At 41.0% G+C, this 19,279-nt stretch overlaps 1 non-coding gene across 1 annotated transcript; it reads left to right on the forward strand.

Moving 5' to 3' along the window:
- Positions 1–8,534: 8,534 nt before the first annotated feature.
- On the forward strand, positions 8,535–8,607 carry Trnaa-agc (transfer RNA alanine (anticodon AGC)). The gene has a single exon. It is a non-coding gene; the product is annotated as a tRNA-Ala (tRNA).
- Positions 8,608–19,279: the final 10,672 nt, after the last annotated feature.

Here is a 19,279-nt window from a genome sequence, read left to right on the forward strand (position 1 = left end):
TAGCTTTGTGGTATACACCTGGACATCTAGGACATCTAGGCAGCAGCCTTGCTAAAGCTCCCATGCTTCAGATGCTGCAGGGAGAAAACAGAGCCAGCAGATCTGAAGGGACTGCAGAGGCCACGACATTGGGTGTCTCAGCAGTCACTAAGCGCAGCTCAGTGTATGTCCCCTTGTCTTGACATCATAAGACCCTGGGCTTCCAAATGACCCTTGGGAGATGGGGCTCTGCCTGGGATACATTTCCTTCCTGCTAGGTAGGAACAGATAAAATTGAAGTTCAGTTGATTTAAATACATGAAAAACTCAACATTTCTTGCCACCTAAGCTGAAGGCTCTGGATTCATACCTACAAATGTTGACTAATTCAGAGCCTGTTCCCAATGGAATTCCTCTCTATGTTAGTTGTGTCCGCTTGAGAGCTTGTTTGGAAGTTCTAGAAGTGAATGCAGTTACTCACATGCCCTTGACCAAAGAATGATCCTCTTCAATTGGAAAAGGTCATCCTCTTCAATGCTCAGCTTCAGTTAGGACATACACGGAACAGTGTGGGAGGAACAGGACAACCCACCTAGCCAGCCAGATCAGCTGAATCAACCCTGGCAATCAATGGGGTGACAGATGCTGTAGCCAGATTGTCCTTACATCCAGTCATGTCCACTTGAAACAAGCCAGAACTCCTTGACCCTAGACTGGCCTTAAAATCTCTCAGTACAACTGCTCTCCCATGAAGAGTACACTCTGCCCGCTGCAGTCTGTGCTAAAATAGCACTCAACTAGCAGCACTAGAAACACCTCTTTAGATTTGAGGAGAGCAACATCAGGACCCCCCCAATATAATTCTTGGTTGCAAGCAACAGAAGCCAGCCCTGGCTAATTTTATCTAAGCTGAAATGTAGGATATTGAATAGTTCACAGGAAGGATGGGAGGGCTAGAGAATGAGGCTTGGGAAATGGGCAGCAAGGCCTAGGACATTCCACAGGACTTTTTCCTGCTGCCACAGGAATGACATCAATATGGCTAGTGGTCTCTGAACCATCCTTGAACCTCCTGCCTCTCTGTTATTCAACATCACAGAGAAGGGACTGATTGAGACTGGCTCCTGCCCATACTCTGGATTTCTGGGGTAGGGAGAGGAGGATCACCCTGAATATAGTGTAGAACACTGTATCACCCCAATACTATGTCCACTGAGGAATCCCCTCCAGAATGGAAGATGGCATGCTGAGCGGAGAATAACTCGAGGGCTGGGATGTAGCTCAGTGCAAGGGCACTTGCCTAGCATGTGCGAGGCCCTGGGTGCAATCCCCCAACACAAAGAAGAGTCAGGGAAGAAGAAAAGAAAAACTTAAACAAATGTCCACCACATCCTCAACCACCGAGGAAGAACAGAAGAGTGTCACAGCTTTGAAATTTACAGCTTTTATTTCACTACCTTGGAAATGTACACACCCTCTTTCCTGTAACCAAGGCCCTGTAAAAAGCTTTATGCAAGCTCATAATTTCACTCTCAGATCAATTTTGTAACCTATGACCCTGATTCCTGCCATATGCTTGGCCTTGCACATTGGCCCTGCACATTGGCCCTGCCTTGCTTCCTGTTGAGTTTACACTGCTGCAGGGATTCCCTGGCCCAGGGACTGAAAGGCTTGCCAGGCACCTAAGTTCAAACAACCTTTTGTACTTCATCCCTCACCTCCCACCTCCACCCTGATGCACATGTGTCCCGTTGGCTTCCTGGTGAAGTTAAGAGGGAGGATAAACTTAAGGACCCCAGATATAGAAAGACCTATTTTCATTTCTCTACTTATAGACGGAACTCTATTCTCAGAAAAACAGGAATATGGCCTATTTTTAAGCTCTTCAAAAGCAAGAAATACTATTCTTGATACATCCAACAGTAAATAAGATATAAACTGTTTGGAGCTGGGGTTGTAGCTCAGTGGTAGAGTGTTTGCCTAGCATGTGTGAGGCAATGGGTTCGATTCTCAGCACCACATATAAATAAATAAAATAAGGGTCCATCAACAACTAAAAAAAATTTTTTTAAGACATAAGCTGGGGCTGGGGATGTGGCTCAAGCGGTAGCGCACTCGCCTGGCATGCGTGCGGCCCGGGTTCGATCCTCAGCACCACATACCAACAAAGATGTTGTGTCTGCCGAGAACTAAAAAATAAATATTAAAAATTCTCTCTATCTCTCTCTCTCCTCTCTCACTCTCTCTTTAAAAAAAAAAAGAATTTAAAAAAAAAAAAAAAAAGACATAAGCTGTTTTGGCAATTCAATAGAAAACAAAGAACACTTGATTAAAATTAAAAAAAAAAAATGGGCCCCCGGGAAAATGTCCATAGACTTATCTTCAAATCTGTTCAACCACATAGGAGGAAGAGGTCACAGGGTCACAGTAGTGGCTGGGGATCTGTCTTCCCCTCCACTGTGCTTCTTGCTGTTTCTCCAGCATAGTGAGCAGATAGAACCTATGGCATGGGTTCAGGCAGGAAAGAGGTCCTCTGTTAGATCTGGAAGCTCCAGAGAGAAACAGCCTCAGGATCTATAATTAACAAAGAATCTCCCTTTTATAGAGGTTTATCAGGATCTGGGACATGACAGAGGAGAGGAACCCTCTGGAAAGGGTAAAACCAGAGGATGCCTAAGAGTACATCCAAACCTATCACTTGAGTGACAGTGAGTCACATGTCTTAGAAAGGACTTTGAAGTTATAAGCAGCTAATAAAAGCTTAATAAGTTCTTATTAGTTAATTTTCTTTAAAAGGAAAAAGTTGGGAAATTTCACGTAAAACCAAAATCTCTTCAGTTTTAATGTTCCCTAATTTTTTTGCTCAGTTCATTCTGTATTCAGGGTCTCATATTGTCAGTTTGGCCAAAGGAAGGGCCAAGTCCCCCTGACTGTTCTGCCCTCTACCATCCGCAACCCATGTATGTGTGACGGAGCATGCCAATTAGCAGGATTTTGAAGTCACAGCACCAGTGGCCTCAAAGTTGGCCATTGGCCGATAATAAACAAGTTCTAGCTAGTCACACCTGAGGTTTGGAAATCTGCTTTGTGCCCAACCCTGAGGTGGGATGAGGAGCCTGGACATGAACGGGCAAGCTTCCGCTGAGCTCTGTGGATGTGTGAATGAGCCTACTCTGGGCTCCCTCCAATTTATGCTCTGAAATGGAAACCTCAACAAGATATGAAGTCTCAAGGGGGAAAATAGAGCAAATTTTAAAATTCTGAGAGCTCTATGGAGAGAGAGAAGATTATATCTCACCCTTTGTCCCTCCCCCCATCACTGTTCACTCTGCCAAAGAAGTTTCTGTCTTACGTAGCAGCAGGTATGTCAAAACAGAGGAGGAAACTGAAACTACACCTGTGTCAGATTTTTCAGAGGCAAACCCAAAGTACACAGTATTTGTAAATGTTACATAAAATATAAATAAAGTACATTGTACTTAAGTTCCTCACAAAATTTGCCTGAATAGGATTGACAATGGATGAAGGACATGAGGATATTGGGTGAGTCATTTTTCTTTCTTTCCATTTCCTCGCCGTCACACTCACCCCATAATAAAAGGCTTTCTAACGTATTATTACATCAGGAACACTAACATTTCTCAAGGGAACTCCCTGCCCCAAGGAGCTTTTACTTTCTCTCGGAAGAAGACATAGCATTCTTGAAGAGCGACTTGATTTATCAGGTTAGTTAAGGCATAAATTACTCAGCCATCACTCTTTACAAGAATTAGTTCTGCATAGGTTTACTGTATCAGACCAAATTTCACATTAGAAGTTAAGCCCTCAACTGATCAGAAACTCCCAGGGTGAGGTTTTGTTCTGTTTGAATTAGCTCTCGCTAAATCACTGAGATTGGACTTGAATTTGTGATCCTCCTGCCTCAGCCTCCCAAATCCCTGGGATTATAGTTGCGCATTAGTGCGCCAGGCTCCCAGGATGAGTTCTATAAGCAGGGTTGAGACCTTAGCTCTCCCATGGCTCTCAATATTAGCTTTTGGCTCTTAAATGGATGTTTTTTGGGTTCAGAAGAAGACGAAAAATGAAATGTAATATATGAAGTCCACAAAAGAGAAAGGCACCATATATTTTAATTGATAATTCCTCCCATTCTCAGCAGATGACCCATTTCTCCTGTTTCAACAAGAAGGGAAAGAACATCAGTTCTGATAAATCCCTTTCTTCTCTCCTTTCTACTCCCTCAATTACATATTCATTTTCTTCCTTCTACCTGAAGGACTAAGAACCTTCCTCCAAGACTCACCACTGTGCTCCTGAGACTGCCCCACCCCCCTGAAATCTCAAGACAGCAGGGAGGTGGCTTGAGGCTCCACTATCTTCTTTTCTGTACTCTCTCCCTTGCTACTATGTTCCCCTCTTACTGTTCTCCCAAAGAAACATGGTCCACACTTCACCCTGGAAAACCTGTCAGTTCGACTCGCCTTCTCCCTGTCCACCCCTGTGAATAGACAGACCAGCCTCTCTTCTCACCAGTCATTCATGCCTGAACCCAGGAGTTTCTTTCTTTCAGCTGCTCCACTCCACAAACATGCTATTTGAGACCAGTGACTGTCCAGTGGCCATACTCCTATCTTGGCCTTGACTTCCAAAAACAGGACTCTTTCCCAAACCCCAGTACTAAACTTTTTAAAATCCGTGAATATTCCTTTGAATGTTTACCTCTACGCCAATGGTTTCACTTATTACTTAGAAGCTGATAATTTCTACGACCCATCTCTAGCCTTGAGCTATCTTCTGAGTTTCCAAGTGCATTTTGGCGATATATACCTGGGGGATCCCATAGGCCCTTAAATAAAAAGTCTAAAGCCAATTTATAATTAGCATTATAAAGCATAAATTGGCTTTATAATGATGCTCATTACAAAGTGTCTCATCTCTTCTCTAATCCTCCCCACTCCAAGAAAAATGCCTAGATTTTTATCAACTCAAGTGTTATCTTTGAATATCAGAAATTTCATTATCAAGAAACTACTCCAAGGGCCGGGACTGTAGCTCAGTGGCAGAGCGCTCGCCTAGTCTGCGTGAGACACTGGGTTCGATCCTCAGCACCACATAAAAATAAACAAATAAAACAAAGGTCATTCTGTCCATCTACAACTACAAAAAAAAATTTAAAAAAAAGAAAGACACGACTACAAACTGTATATAGTAGTATACATTCACAATCTCAGTGAATTGAGTGGCTGAGGCAGGAGGATTGCAAATTCAAAGCCATCCTCAGCAAGATAACAAGACCCTGTCTCAAAATAAGAAATAAAAAGGGTTGGAGATGTAACTCAGTGGTAAAGCATGTTCAGTCTTCAACACTGGAGAAAAAAGGCTGAAGGAGGAGGAGGAAGAGGAAGAGGATAAAAAAGAAAAGACTATAGTTAAAGTAAATAATCCCAAAGATTCAGAGTAATACAAGGGACATCTGTAATAGCCTTAAAAATGATAAAAAAAAAAACAACAACAACAACAACAAAAAAAAAAAAAACACTGAAGAATGGCATGAAAGATTATTGAATAGAGAAAGTCCAAAACAGTATAGAAAAGCATGTTAAAATAGTAAATTTAAATGGTGTCTTAGAGTCAATTGGTGAAGACCAGACATGTCTGGCAATTAAGAAATAAGTAACTGATGGTACTTGCTCGGACTTAATTTGCTCAGCCTACTATTTCCCATTGAAAAGATCAAAGGACATCGTTACATGGAATATGGTATTTATCACTGACTAAGTGGAATTACCTGTTGAATCTGCCCAACATGGTCAGAAAAGGTGCTTCCAGTAGAGTGTTCCTGATCCAGTTTTCCATGTTTGCTTTAGTAAGGGCCCTAGCAAGAGCAGATACCATCGTGAACCAAGAGGGAAAGCCAGGAGAAGAGGGATTTAAGAAGCATCACTTTTCTCCATGTGCTAAACAAATTACATCACAAATAATAGTCATTTTCTTCAAGTGACTCGAAGATATAAAAGAATTGGATTCTAATCAATATTCACAGCCATGTGCATATTATTCACTGGCCTTTGGCAAAAGACTGATATTTTCTGAGACCATTTCCAGATCTAAAAATGAACTGTCTCACGGTTAAAAATCACTTGACAAAATCAAGCTCAAGCTCCAGAGAGATGGCTAAGCGTTCAAAATCCCCAGCCCTGCCAACTGACTTGTGGAATGTTCCGATCTGATTTTCCAGTTGCCAAAAAAAAAAAAAAAAAAATGGAATCAAGTTAACTTACATTTCTAGGAAATGTCAGATGAAGCAATTTGGAAAATCCACCTGCTGTGCCTAAGCCGGAATCTAAAACAAGAAATGATCCATTTTTCTCTGGAATTTGAGTTCTCCTGAATTAATCTTTTTATAAGACAAAAGCTTGAAAGTAAACATGATGAGTCACGGCTCCTGGCACACCTGCTCATCCTGGTGCGAGTAGTGGCCCCTGCTTTCTCTCCAACACTGCTCTAGTAAAGAGCTGAGCCGCTGAAGCAGTGTGATCCACAGATGCTCATTCTATTCTTGGCACTTCTCTAGTTGCCGACCCCAAATTTAATTATTCACTTATCTGAAGCAGAAAAGGATTTCTGAAGCATTCTAGTAATCTGTGCTACCATGCCCCCCTGCCCCATGGGCCTGCTTACTCAGAAGTCTTTGAAGGTTGTATGTTCTAGCACAGGCTGTGTGTCTCTTCTTACTGTAGTAAACAAACCATTCTCTAAAAATGCTCATGAGAATTTTCTACTAGGGATAAAGTCCAGTTCAGTGGAGACTGGAGATTACCCATGATTCGGGGGAAGAATACTGGAAATAAAGCTACATATGTAAGTGGGTACTATCAGGTCAGCCTTTGGGCTGGGGCAACTCTCAACTCTTCTACCATCACCTCCCCCAGTTTGAGGTGATCTTGAACCAGCAGCTGGATCTAAGGAGGTCCCAGGGTTCCCCATTCATTTAGTACTGTCCATGCAATACTTTTTCCCAGTCTTCATTCTGCTGACCCTATATTCAGTGAATTCTGCCTCAGCTTCAAACCCCTTGGAACAAAGGGACTGCCTGGGCTTTATTCCTCTGGACTGCTCTACAATGGGGTTTCTAGGAACTGGTCTGATCACATGACCCTGCAGCCGCCCCAGAGGTCCTGTTGGCTCAGAGGCTGGTGTCAGGCTGAAGCAGAAGGTATGTTTACCCATGGGGGTAGGAGAGTGTTGGCAGATGGTGTGTGGGGGGCGGTCAGCAGGGCGCTCACTACCTGCTGTGGGTCTGTTCCTTGCATCAGCTGGCATCCTTCACTCTGTCTTCAGGAGCAGAACTCCTCTCTTATAGAGGGTGATGAGCCACTTCCATGTGGTTCAGTTGGCAAGCTTTTCCCAGCGCACTCCACTCCCAGCAAGGCCACCGTGACTGGGAGAAGGTCATACTTGTGACTCGGGCCAGACCCTGAAACTGACAGGGTCTTTAGAAACTCAGGTCCCTCTCTGGTCACTGGGCTGAAAGACGTGTGTCTTGCTCACAACTTGAAGATAGCCCATCTATCAGGTTGGGGGTGGGAGGGGTTCCCTTTCCACCATCTGAGCCCTGCACTCAGCCCTGCCTGGAGCCAAATTTAGTATGGATTTCATTTATCGACTGTTAGAACAGCCTTGTGTGCTGGGTATTTTTTTTTTTTTTTTTGAGAGAGAGAGAGAGAGAGAGAGAGAGGAGAGAGAATTTTAATATTTATTTTTCAGTTTTTGACGGACACAACATCGTTGTTTGTATGTGGTGCTGAGGATCCAACCCAGGCCGAACGAATGCCAGGCGAGTGCGCTACAGCTTGAGCCACATCCCCAGCCCTGTGCTGGGTATTATCTCCTATCTTATATTAGATTATTTATTTTGGAACCAGGAATCAAACCTAAAATTACTTTAGCATCAAGTATCATCCCAGGCCTTTTTTTTTTTTTTTTTTTTTTAAGACAAGTCTTGCAAAGTTTCTAAGGCCACCTTCAAACTTGCAATCCTCCTGACTCAGCCTCTTGAGTCACTGGGATTCCAGGCATGTACCACCATGCCTAACATATCTCTTGTTTTACAGATGATATATCAAGACTTTGAAAGATGAGCTAATTCACTCAAGGTCACACAGCTGGTGAAACACAGGAGCTGCACTTTCTGAGTCCTTGGGCCACTCTTATCACCTCCAGTCCTGCCCACGCGCTGGGAGCAGGCAGCTGCCTTCTTGGAATGGCCGGTGCAGCTTCCCTTACAGTTACTCTGCGCATGTAACTCAGTACTAGCAGGTCAGTGTTTTAACAAGTGAACTCACAGCTCTTCTATCATTTCTTACCCATCATGGGACTCCCTCCAGCTGGATCCCAGATGGCCTCAGTGGCTGTGTCTTATTAATACTTCTACGGCAACATTATTCACTCTATCAATTCATCAGCATCTATTTTAGACATATATAAATATGCTCCTTTATTTTGTTTCCTGGTTCAGAGCTATAATAAACAAATAAAACTTAGGAGGGAGAGCTGGGGATATCGCTCAGTGGTAGAGCACTTGCCTAGCAAGCATGAGGTCCTGGGTTCAACTCCCAGCTACCGCCAAAAAAATTTAAAATAAAAATAACTTAGGAGGGACTGGGAGGTGAGGACTAACCTTAGAAAACAGTCACAAGTGACAAATAGAACTAAAAGGAGCTTGAAAATCTGTTAAAGGAAGACATGGGAACTCGAGAGACAGCCAGAGTCTACCCATCCCAGGCCTCTTCACTGCCAGATTTACAGACAGCCCTCAGAGCAAGGAGGCCCTCCTTGGTCCCAAGGATAGCATTATCACATGAGGTATGACCTCCAAGGCATAGGGTAGGGCAGAGGGGCAGCATACAGCTCTGTATGTAGGGTTGGCAAACATGTCACCAGCAGGTTTACATAAAGATTAAGTAGGTGTTGAGAGCCACAGCTGAAGGGGCCCCAGCAAACTTACAGCTGCCAGCTAGTGATTGGCTCACAGCGGCCCCAGCAATCTTCTAGCTGCCAACTGATTGGTTCCTCTTAGGTGATGCTCATTGGGCTGTTTCCCCGCCCTTTCAGACCACAGAGCTGCTCATTGGGGGACTTTTTTTGGCTCTGCCCACATGACCCAGCCAATCTGCCTCAAGAGCAGGAGGAGTGGGGGAGGTTGAGAGGCTTGTGGGAAGCCCATCATGGCAGTTGGGCTCTGAGGGAATTCCTGAAGAGCTGTGTGGTGTGGTGTGTGTGTGTTCTAAAAATAAAGTTTGTTTCTGCTTGACAAGTGGCTTGTGAATTGTGCCCAGCCAGACTGTGGCAAGTAGGTGTTCTTTTTATGACTATTCAATCATCAAACTGTCTTTACAAATGTCTACGTTCACTTTAGCTCTTCTGTAGGCCAATAAATTTGACTAATAAATCCTATCTAATAAATCTGACTTCACAGTGTTTCACATAGTATTTGAGGCCCAAATGTCTGTATTACATAGATAATAAATTCTAGTTGTTTCTGTGATAAACCAATTGGACATTATTACTTTGAACACTGTCTAGTTTGTAAATGTTTTGTTTTGAATATCATCACAGAGGAATCTGTTTCTGAAACTAAAGTGTTCCATTCACAGAAGAGCGTCAATGAACACACAAATTCAATAAATCCTCACATATTAGAATGTGAATAAGAAGAATAGGGGAAGAATTTTTAGAAAGAGGCCCATTAGGACAACAGGTGAGAAAAATTGAAGGAGGAAGAAAAAGCTTTATCAAAAGTTGGCTTACCAAGCCTGGAGTGGTGGCACATGCTTGTAATCACAAGCTTGGGAGGCTCAAGCAGGAGGATTGTGAGTTCAAAGCCAACCTCAGCAACTTAGTGAGGCCCTAAGCAATTCAGTGAGACCTCCATCCCTAAATTAAAAAAAAGTTTATCTGGGTGGTTCTGGGGTCTTTAAAAAAAAAAATGGCTGGGGATGTGGCTCAGTGGTTGAGTGCCCCTGGGTTCAATCCTTGGTACCAAAAAAAAAAAAAAAAAGTATGCATATCAAAAGAATCAGCTAAAAGTTAAAATGATGATCTCAGAAGAGAAGAGAATCTCCCCCAAGTGTCCTTCCACACACACATATATACCTACTCTACAGGTTTGAAAGAGTGATGATTTTGCATCAAATTTTGGAGAACTGCAGCAGTCTCCAAAGTGGCCCCTTAGATGATTCTTGCCTAGTGGTTCACACTGTTGGTAGGTCACTCTCACAATGAGTAGGCCTGACTTGTGTGACCAATCAGATGCTGTGTAAATGATGGAGTGTGACTTCTGAAGCTGGGTCATAAAGCACATTGCAGCTCTACCCTTGGATGGGAAGGAAGCCAGTTGCCATGTTGTAAGGACCCAATGGAGAGGCCCACCGATGAGGAACTGGACCTCCTGCCAACATCTGACCCCAATTTGCTAGCCATGAGAGAGGGAAGTGGATACTGCAGCCCTGCCAAGCCTTCAGGTATTAGCAGTTCTGGCCAATATTTTAACTACAACCTCATGAAAGACATTGAGAGACTCCAGAACCACCCAGATAAACTTGTTCCAAACTTTGACCCACAGACTATGAGATAATAAATGCTTATCATTTTCTGAAGCCACTGAATTTTTAGGGTAACTTGTTATGCATCAATAGAAAATCAATACAAAACCATTTGACTCTATACTTATATGCTTATGTACCTTTGATTTTAAAAAACCCCCAATCTGTTTCATACTAATATTTTCACATAGTTTCTGGGATCTTTAATATCAAAGTTAAAGACTATGGAGACAGTGGGTTCCATGGTCAGTTTGTATATCTATAGCATACAAGAACCATACCTCTTCAGACCTTTTTCTGACATATAACTACTCAAGTCTCAAGAGGACTAAAATATGAGGACCTTCTCATTGAGTCCATATGCTCCATGTTCAATGATTTTAGTTTTACCTCAGCCAAGTCTTGTAAAGAGTGTGTGTGTCTGTGTGTGTGTGTGTGTGTGTGTGTGTGTGTGTGTGTGTGTACATGTGGGCATGTTCATACATTACAGATATTAGGGAAGAAATTAGGGTTTAAAATATAATAGTAATATGTTTTTAAGGAAAATTAGGATATAAGTAGGAAAAAATAAAAACATAAAAAAACAAATCATATATTGAGGAAAAAACAACAGAAGCACAGTTCATATTGTTTTTTATTTCCTTCCCATCTTTGTGCCTACCCAGGCATTCTTATTTTGCAAGCATAATGAAGAATGAAGCAATGTTCAAACCTAGCCTTGACAGTTCGAGCAAAAGCTTGGCTTCACTATATTGTTGTTGTTTTTTTAAGATTCGTTCTCGAAGATACAGAAATGACAATCGTAAAAATGTGCAACTGTATAAATATGCACTAGGAGAGCTTTAGTAAAACACTTAACAAGCATTTTCAGCACTTCCTGTGCACACCAGACCAGAGCAACTGTTTCCGGGAATCCTAAAGAAAAGAGTTTCCACCATTAGATTATACTTTATACTTCTATTCAGATAACATCAAAATGCATTTGTTTTGTCATGCGCAAGTAGCCATATTCTTCTAATCATTTGATATAATTTATTTGATATAATTGATGATTTCCTAAAAATTTAGATCCTCTAGTGTTTTATGATCCATGGAATACACATATGTGTGAATATGCATTGCTATATGCATATATGTATGTATATATGTATATACACATATGCACACATATATTCTTAATAATTTTAATTTTTACCTCACTGGAGACAGGAAATACCAACTGGATAAAATAGAACCAGGTTAGATGTATATGTTTCCGGGTAATAATGACAAAAGCTATTGTGAGTTGAAGGTCTACTTTGTACTTAGCATTTTACATAGACCACATTTGATCCTCACAACAGTCCCAAAAGGTAATGATAGCCCATTTTACAAAGGAGGAAAATGAGATATAAAGAGAATGAGCCACTTGCCTAATATCACCTAGCTCTTAAGTCCTGGAACCTGGGTTGGAAGCTTAGTCTGTAACTCCAGAGCACTTTTTCTTCTCGCAGAACCATCTTACCTATTAGATAGGGCTCTTTTTTTCCACCTGATCCCTAGACCTCCTGTTACATAAAAAAATGGCTTTACATGTTAGAGTCTGTAAACAAGTCAAGATGGCGCCTGACATTTTGCCAGAGGGAGTGGTTTGTGAAGTAACGCCAGCCAGCCATTAAGTGTGGAGATTCCTTATTGGTTGACTGCTGTATCTAGTTTATGTTAATTAAGATAAGCTGTGTGGAATGTATATATACCCCTCCTGTCCTACAATAAACGGCTCCCACTCCTGCTGTATCAAGGTACACAAGTTGTTCGTCACCCCCTGGTTATTTTGCTGCAGCCAGACTGTGGCATTTACAGGTCTCTTTCCTTCCACAAGAAGACTGCAGTATCTCCTCAGATGACAAGTTGAGGTCCATGGGAGGGGGTTGGGGGATACAGAGGGATGATCAAACATGGCCACTGACCCTCAGCATCCACAATACAGAGGTGGAAGTCAGACACCTGTTAAAAATTCACTTGCAATTTCTTCCTAGGGAAAAGTCTGATTTGCTCAAAGAGTTAAAATATTTGTAGAACACAACAGATGCAGTAACTTCATCCTATTATTTAACCTTGTTCATTTTTCTCTGAAAATTTATTTTCTAGTCCATCAATTTTTATTTGCTTACAGAGACAAGTCAATTTCTTTCTGTCAGAAACTATCCACTCTTTTGTGTGCAGTACCTCACTCTTGCTTCTCCATAGTTGGAATGAGAGTTTAAACGTGCCCACTCTGAAATGGTGTCATCAGCTATTCAGGTTCAACTGCCAGCCACATAGCACCCATGTGTCAGACTCAGAACTTAAAGATCTGGATGCACTGTCTCTTGAATGAAATTTCCCATCTGATAAATGCTAAAGCTCAATTTTGAACTCCCTTCTTCACCTGAGTTCTCCAGGCATTGACTTATTTCAACAGCACTTTCTAAACACCAACTAATGACTAGGTTAGTAATTCTCAGTGTGGTTAGTCAACAGCCACACTGCTGGTTTTGCTGTAGATCCAGGAAGTAAATGAAGAGAATAAAGCTTGTTGTGATGGTTAGTGCTCCCACAATGCTTACTTCGGAACAGGCACAGGTCAAAGTGCTCTACATATAGTAATCCATTTAATCTAGCACCAGACTCTTCCTCCTCCTTTTTTTTTTTTTTCCTTGAAATACTGGGAATTGAATCCAAGGCCTCATGCATACCAGGCAAAAGCATTTATTCTAAGATATATCTCCAGCTTTTTTTACTTTATTTTGAGGCAGGTCTTACTAAACAGTTTAGGTTTGCCTCAAACTTGCGATTCTCCTATCTCTACCTCCCAAGCTGCTGGGATTATAGATGTGCACCATTGCACTCAGCTATCTACCTTCATTTTACAGATGAAGGAACTGGATCACAGAGAGGTTAAGGAATTACCTAAAGGTCTGGGGATGTAGCTCAGTTGGTAGAGTGCCTGCCTCACATGCACAAGCCCCTGGGCTCAATCCCCAGCACCACAAAAAACAAAATAACAACAAGAAAAAATTTACCTAAGCTCACATAGCTTTCAGAGCCAACACCCAGGCAGCTGGACTCCAAAGTCCACATTCTAAAACACTGCTAAATTGCCTCTCACATGTTGAGGTTAATGGTAGCCCAGGGATGTTCAAAAAGTAGACAACTGTTTTTTCCCAAATGCCAGCCCTAGCAAAAATCATTTATGTAGTTTCATTTACCTCTTGTAATCCTGAACAAAGATATAGTTAAAATGAGCTGTTCCAAGTGTCCTCTAAGTCTGAGCATTCTGTATGTGAAGTGCATTCATTAATCAGCAGAATGTAACCACTGATTCTACAGTTTGGAAGAAACTCACTAAGGCTGAAGTGGTAGTAATTCAAAAGTGACAAATTTGGAGACTTAAAAAGTCAAACTTCTTACTAGCATTTAATGGAATCAAATATTTAGTAGACTATAGTAGAAAGAATTACAAGAATAAGTCTCAATAAATCAGCAGATTCCAGGAACTTTTGGGGGTTAAGAATTTTTAAAGTATTCTATATCAGTGATGGCTATTCTTGGAAATGAGTCCCTTAAGTTGATGGAATAGATTTAGTTTTTTTTTTTAAATGTCTATTTTTAGAAATGTCTAACTAGAGTTATTAAGTGATCTAAGCAAAAAAAAAAAAGCTCAACTATCAAAAACTTTTTTTATACTACACAGTGGTAAAGAAAGATACAACAAGATATAACACAGATTGTTATATATGGAAAAAAATAAATATCAGCTTTTTAATTAGCATAAGTTACAACATTGTGATAATAATTATAATCTGAAAATGAAGGACATACCTCACACCCATTGAGATGACATTTATCAAATAAAATGGTACAGTTGTTATGGGAAACAGTATGGAAGTTCCTCAAAAACTAAGCAGAATTACTATATGATCAGTCAATTTGAATTTGGATATACATCCAAAAAAATGAAAGTAGGTTCTCAAGAGATATTTGTACACCTATCAGGATGCATAATTTTACATGTTAAATGATGAGACTAAAGACAAATTCTAATCAGATCAACTATAGAGAAGAAACTGAGAAAGTTCTCCACTAGAAAATATGGGACGTAGACGATTTCACAGGACAGGTCTGCTAAACCAGTGGCTCTCAGTTTTGGCTGCACATCACAATTACCCTGGAACCTCTTTAAAATTCTAAGAGAACAGTTTGTGCCTCATACCAATTAAATCATCATCTCTTGGAGTTATCAGTAGTTTTAAAACTTTCCAGATGATTTCAGTATGAAACCAAGCCTGAGAACTGCAATTCCAAATTGCTAGACATTTACAATGCTGATTAAAATTCTCCCTGGCATGGATAAGTAAAGACAAATTTCCAAATTATTAATGATTTGCAAAGTAAGTTCTTACTTTGTGCTATCATCTGAATGTTTGTGATCCCTGAAAACTCATATGTTGAAAACAAATCCCCAAAGCAATAATATTAAGAGTTAAGGCCTTTAGGCATTGATTAAGTCATGAGGTGGAGCTCTCCTGAATGGGAGAAGGGTCCTTATAAAAAAAATACCTGAGATGGGGATGGGGTGGTAGCTTAATGGTAGAGCACTTGCCTAGCATGTGTGAGGCACTGGGTTTGATTCTCAGCACTGCATATAAATAAATAAAATAAAGGTCCATTGACAATTTAAAAATATCATTAAAAAAATAAAAATAAAAAAGACCTGAGATACTGACCAGTTCTTTTCACCATGCTAAAACATATAGACATCTAAGAAGAACAAAGGCTCACCAAACATCAAATGTGCCTTGATTTTGGACTTTCCAGACTTCAGAACTGTGGGTAATAGATTTTTGTTGTTTAAAAATTACCCTGCCTATACTGGGCATGGTAGTGTTACCGCTGTTGACCGGTAATGAATCCTTGCTTCCACAATGTTGAAGAATAACACCAGAGAAGCACGCCGAGGCAAGGTCAGAGTGGAAAATTAGAAGTTTATTAAAGGACAGCAGAAAAGACTTCTCCCAGAGGAAGAAGGGGACCCAAGAGGTGGAATCCGTGGAAGTGCAGTTGTCTCTCCATTTTATAGTTTTCAGTGATAGAATGTAGGTGGGAAGGCCCGAGGGGTGGGACACTGGTGGCCAAAGAAGTAATCTGGGCACTTCCAGTCAAGTTTGCTGTTCATTAATATTTCTTTGGGATGGGCTATCTTCAAATCTGTTGGGGGCTGTTTCCTGGACTTCATTAACATTTCAAGAGTTGCTCAACTTTTCCGGGAATTCATCCTCATGGCCTCCATTTTAGATTTCACTCAATATTAGACCCGATTTACCTAACTACACTGACTACCTAACTTTAAATCTGGCTTCAGTAGCCCACACCTGTAATCCCAAAGACCCAGGAGGCTGAGGTGGGAGGATTGTAAGTTCAAAGCCAACCTCAGCAATTTAGCAAGGCCCTAGTAATTTAGCAAGACTCTGTCAAAATAAAAAAGCGTCAAGGATGTGGTTGAACAGTTAAGAGACCTTGGGGTTCAATCCCCAGTACCCCCCCCCACAAAAAAAAAGAAAAAGAAAAAAATAAATTATCATCCAGGCTAGGACTGGGGAAGTAGCTCAGTGATACAGAACTTGCCTGGCATGCACAAGGCCCTGGGTTCCATCCTCGGCACTGCAAATCATCATCATCATCATCATCATCATCATCATCATCATCATCACCACCACCACTACCATCAGCACCACCACCATCCAATCTAAGCAGTAAGAATCGGGTAAGATACTTTGTAATATTACTATTAATAGTATTACTTTGTATTAATTTATAATGTTATTATTAATAGTATTACTTTGTAATATCACTGAATGTAACACTGACCCCAAAAATAACAAATAGCACAGGCACTAAAATCAAAACTGCACCTGGGTACAGTAGTGCTCCTGTATAAATCCAGCAAGCTGAAAGGCAAGAGGATTGCAAGTTCAAGTCCAGCTTCAGAAATTTAGTGAGGCCCTCAGTAACTTAATGAGACCTTGTTTCAAAATAAAAAAAAAAAAAAACTAAAAAGATTGTGGATATAGCTCAGAGCTTGTAAAGCATCCTTGGGTTCAATCCCTAGTACCAAAAAAAAAAAAAAAAAGGAAAAGGAAACTATAGACCAATATCCCTAATGGTTATCAATTCAAAAAAAGCCTAAAATAAAAGTCATCAGAATTTAACAGTACTTTAAAATAATAATATACCAGTGTGTTTCATTCTAGGATGAAAATATTAGAAAAACAAATATTAGAAAAACTTACTAGTATAAAACACCATAGTAATAGATTTAATAAGAAAAATCATGGTATGTCTATAATTACTAGAGAAGATTTGATAAAAATTTTATCAAATTGGTGATATGCACAAGTAGTCTCAGCTACTCAGGAGGTTGAAGTGAGAGGATCACTTGAGTCTATGAGATTGAGACTAGCCAGGCAACATAGCAAGACTCCTCTTAAAATAAAGAAGTAAGCAGTATCACTTTTTGATTAAAAACTCTTGTTAAAATAGTAATAGATAAGCAAAGATGGATACTTCCTTAATGTCATAGAAATGGACTCTCTCCCAATTCCAAACCTGAAATACTGCATGAGGACACATTATCCCTTCAGAGTCCTTGTATGTGAGGCCTCATTAAGCTCTTTGTTCCTAGATGTCCTCTAAACTGATTACTCAATGTTTGGTCTCAGATTACATGTCACCTTCTCTGAGAGCCTCCTGTGACCATTCAATGGAAATATCTGTCTCCAGATTCTCTGGTTTGTTCATTTCCTAGTCACTGCCTTCCCATGTCAATTCCACATAAGCATGATCTGGTCTGTTTTGGCACCACTACATTCCCAACACCTGGATCAGCACCTGGATTTATAGTAGATAATCAATAAATTGTGTGTGTGTGCACGTGTGTGTGTGTGTGTGTGTGTGTGTGTGTGTGTGTGTGTGCATGAGAGGCGGGGGAGGAAGGACAGTTTCTTACTAAATTGCCCAGGCTGAATTTGTCATCCTCCTGCCTCAGCCTCCCCAAGTAGTTGGCATTACAGGTGTGTGCCAACAGTCCCAACTGCCTGGTTTTTTATAATTTAAAATCAAACAATGCAGTGCCTGAAACTTTAATATCCCTTTATAAGCTGTATTATATCTCCACTTGAGAGTGTGCATGTGTATATGTGTGTGTGCATTTCTCTTGGCCAAGTCCACCTGCATATAATTTTCATCAGCTACTTTTCTTCTTGGAAGTAGCAATAACAATAGTTCAAATTTGATCTAGGAAAGCGTCTGTTTTACACAGTCCTCAGCTGGTTTCCCTTCCCCACCCTCCACTTCCTTCCAGACCTAGTCAGTAGGCACCTCAGCAACCCCAACTGATGCGTCTTTCTCTGTATGCAACCCCTGGTGGAAAGAGTTTATGTGCAAGACCAACCCAAAGCCTTGGACAAGGAAAAGAACAGATTGGTCCTAGATTAACTTAGCTGTTTCTGGGGGAAAAAAAGATGTCTCATAAACCACACTCTTGGTCTGTTAGGCCAAGTAGTTTGAATATCAAACTACTTGAGTGCAAAAAGAGCAAACTGAACTAGGAAATATGCATCAATGTCAGTGTTATTGACACACCAGATCTTCTGCAGCATAACCAGAACTTTCCTCAATCCTTTTACTTTGTGTGTGGGTTAGGGACTGAACACAGCTCACATGTGCTACACAAGCATTCTGCCTCTCAGCTGCATCCTCAGTCCCTGAACTATATTTTTAAAAGTAAGTTGGATTTTACTCTAGATTGACAGTGAGAGCCATCAATTTATTACATGGGAAATAGCCTAAGTTAGACATCATATAAATTCTAAAAGTGTAACACAAATTCCCCCTGAAAGGAAAAGATTGAACATATATGTGAGATATTACCAGAAAAAGGTAATTAGCCAGAACAGATGAAAAAATGTCTGACTGGAGTGGTGGCACACACCTATAATCCCATCAGCTCCCAAGGCTAAGGTAAGAAGATCTCAAGTTCAAAGCAAGCCTAAGCAATTTAGTAAGGCCCTAAGCAACTTAGCAAGACCCTGTTTCAAAATTAAAAATAAAATGGGCTGGGGACATGGCTCAATGGTTAAGTGCCCCTAGGTTCAATCCCTGGAAATGATGGATGGATGGATAGATGAAAGGGTAAAGTTTCTAAGCTGGAAAGCTTGAATGTAAAAGATTAGGTATTATTAAATTCCTCTGTTACACCCAGAACCTGAAATTCCTGAGATAGTTAAAACAACGCCCTACTGGCCATTTAGCCTAGGGCCCTGTGCAGTTTGTCACAGGGCCTGAACCAATCAGTTTGAATGTGTAACCCGCTTAGGAATGACCAATCACCCCCGCCCGACCTGTTCCCACCAATGAATGTGCTAATCTTGTCTCAGAGTTGTTGTTCAATTTTCCCACACCTCATGATGATTTGTTCTGATGTATGCAAAGCCCACCTCCCTCTCCAGAAAGTGTACTTAAGCTCTGCTTGACCTCTGCTCTGGGCTCTGGGCTGCTCTCCCTTCTTGAGTGAGCACGGAGCCCCAACGCGCTGGAATGGATCCCCAATAAATCCCCTTTTGCCAATTGCATGGAGTAAGTCTCTTGTGTGGTCTCTCTCTCCACACTCTGCTGGA

Source organism: Ictidomys tridecemlineatus, chromosome 5 (genome assembly GCF_052094955.1).
Source record: "Ictidomys tridecemlineatus isolate mIctTri1 chromosome 5, mIctTri1.hap1, whole genome shotgun sequence".
Taxonomy (NCBI): Eukaryota; Metazoa; Chordata; class Mammalia; order Rodentia; family Sciuridae; genus Ictidomys; species Ictidomys tridecemlineatus.